The sequence below is a fragment of the Nicotiana sylvestris genome, chromosome 4 (assembly GCF_000393655.2).
Source record: "Nicotiana sylvestris chromosome 4, ASM39365v2, whole genome shotgun sequence".
Classification (NCBI taxonomy): domain Eukaryota; kingdom Viridiplantae; phylum Streptophyta; class Magnoliopsida; order Solanales; family Solanaceae; genus Nicotiana; species Nicotiana sylvestris.
In genome coordinates, this window is record NC_091060.1 from 168,122,632 (window position 1) to 168,125,862 (window position 3,231).

Genomic DNA, 3,231 nt, shown 5'->3' on the forward strand with positions numbered 1-3,231 from the left:
ACGAAGAAACAATTATGAACTTAAACTTGAACTTAACAATATTAACAATTTCTAACAATACATAAACACATGAAACAAATTGAAGAAACAATTAATTAAATTTCAATTTGAATCTAACAAACATCAAACTAACAAATTCTTACTTAAACAATAAAACAAACATGAAATAAACATGAAGAACCACTAATTAACTTCGTTTGAAATCTGAAAAATTAATTTAACAAACAACACATGAGCATGAACTAAAAATTAATTCAAACGATAAACAAAACAAACATTTGCCGATTTTAGATTCGAAAATATCAAAGCAAAATACGGACAAAATAAAACTCAAAAACTACTAACCGGAATCGAAATGAAATATGTACGGACTGTTTCGACGAACCTCGAATGGGAATGAATCTGTCCGGATTCGACGACGAACTCAACGACGAACTCACCTTCCTTGTAAACTTTGACGAACTCAAAACGACGCTCGACGACCTCGACTAAAACTCAACCGAGCAGCTCGTCTGAAGATACAACAGCTGGAACGATGAAGTGAAGCAGCAATGGGAATTGCTGCAACGAGCAGCAGCAACAAATGGAGCAGCAGCTGCGGCAACCATGACGGAGAAGCTGCCGCGAAACAGCAACGCCGGGGAGCTGGACGCGGTGAGAAGAAGTAACAGGCCGGAACGCAGCAGCAGTGGTGGAAACGGGCAGCAGTGGCGCGTTTGAATGATGAGGAAGTAGCTGCGGCGAGCAAAAGGAGTTGAAGAAGCAGCCGCGACAGTAGGGTGAAGCTGGTCAAGGGTTTTTCGGCGTGACTGGGGTTGTTGGTCGTCGACTGTGGGCGGGGTTATGGGTGACGGATGGTTTAGACGGAACAAGGAAGTAGATGACGGGATCTCAACAAATAACCATGGGAGCTTGTGAAGGAACAGAAGTGAAGAAGAAGAAGATGACGACGGGCAGCCATGGGAGCTCGGAGGGCAGCTTCGTTGTTGCGTCAATGGCGGACGTGAAGCTGGAACTTGTTAGACGAAAGGTGGTGGTCCGGCTGTGTCGACGGAGCAGGCCGGGGTGTGTGGGGGGAAGCCATGGATGGGGTCTTGCTTAAGGAATAAGAAGAAGAAAGATAGAAAGGGGGGGGGCGGGTGAGTTTTGGTCACTTTTAGGGTTTTCCTTTTATTTTTTGTTTTGTTTTGTGTCTTTGAAATGCAAGATAGGGGTATTGGGTCTTTTGGGTTATGGAATGGGTCGACCCAGTTCGAAATGGACTGGGTCGTAGGGAAGATTGGGCCATTTTTTGGGCCTGTGGCTTGAAATCGAAGAAGAGGCCCAATTCCGACTTTCTTTATATTTTCGCTCTCTTTTCTTCTTTTATTTTTCTAAAACTAAATTATAAAAATACTTAAACTATTATTAAGAACTAAATTAAGTTATAAAAGCGCAAATTAACTCCCAATAACAATTAACGCACAATTAAGTATTAATTAAGCATAAAATTGTATATTTGGACATTAAATGCTAAAAATGCAAACGATGCCTATTTTTGTAATTTTTAATTTTTGTAAAATAAATTTAATTACTAACAATTGTAGGATTAAATCCTACATGCAAAAATGCGATATATTTTTGTATTTTTTACTAATTTAGCAAATAAACACGCACAGACAAATACAAATAATTATTCAAAATATCACAAAATATCACAAAATTGCATACCAAAGAAAAATCATTTTATTTTTGAATTTTTTGGGAGTAATTCTCATATAGGTAAAAAATCACGTGTTTACACCGGTTTATTTTAAAATCCCAAATCGAGGAAAATTCGACTTTTATTTTAAAAAGTCTACAAACCAGAAATTCTAAGTAAGGAATTATGTTAACTCGGGAGAAGGTGTTAGGCATTTTCGGGTTCTGTTAATAATTGGCCTATTATCTGATTTACTATACATTTTAAACCCATTGTGCATTTTAGCTTTATAACCGCTTTTAATTATTTATAACGCTTTTTAGAATTTATGGAATTTATTTCTTGAACAAGTTACGATTGCCATACACTTGCCGTTTTGGAACACATTGCAAACCACGCTATATGAAATGCACCCGCGATTTGCGACATATTTATTTTTATTATTGTTCGAAGTTTTTATAATTGGGTCACATGAAATGCACACCCGCATTTGGGAATTAGGCATCATAACTATGTCTCGGGAACCGTACCCATAGTAATGATGGTTTATTAATTGCGCCTAAAGCAAGCTACGATGTCCATAATTATTTTCCTAAACTATCTTTGAGATCGCATAAGGGTCCAAACGATATGGAATTTCATTGGGAAAACATGTGAATATACAGGAATGAAATACATGCTGTGTGTTATGAGACCAACTTGGCATAAAGTTCGTCGATTACATGAATGATTTTCACAAAAATAACAACTAAAGTAGTAACATTGAAGCCTAATGTGATTTGTAAACAGTTGGGATGACTAAAAGCTCCTGTGATGCTATAAGACTTCAGTGGTGCTCCACATTTCTTCAAGTTAAAATAAAAATAGGTATCAACAACTAAAAGGCCGTGCAAACACTACTCCCAATTAACCCAAATAAGTTATCACAATTAGCATATAATAGTTAACTCTAAGAAACTAATACAGTACTAGTTTGAGTCCAGTGTAGATCCCACGCACGAATAACCACTTCTCGTAGAACGAGAACGACTAATTTGTAATTACCCGTTGTATAACTAATTCAAATTACGGGGCAATTCCAATTAAAGAGCTCTTTTCAATGGAAAGAATACAAAAAATGAAGTTTAACAAACACCAATAGACCAAGATAAATCAAATATATCAAAGAACAATTGTGACTTTTATACCAAAGCAGATCTGCTAATGTTTTTTTAAAAACAATACATACATAATTGCAGAAAAAACGAATGAACTTAACCAAATAAAGGTCGGGAGTTGTAGAATTGAAACTCAGCAACTCGAGGCAAACATGTCCAGCAACAAACAGTAGCTCTTCAGTCCAATAACTCCAAATTTCCTTTTTGATCGTTTGCTTTGTTTTGTTTATAAGAATTTGTTTTTGTTCTTTTTTTTTCAAATCTGGAACTCGAAATGAAAAAATGAAGAAGAAGAAGAAGAAGAAGAAGAATGAGAGGTGCGACTCTATTGGGGTCTATTTTCGGAGAAGATGAAGAGGAAGAAGGGACGTGATGGTTGTTTTCTCTGTTGAA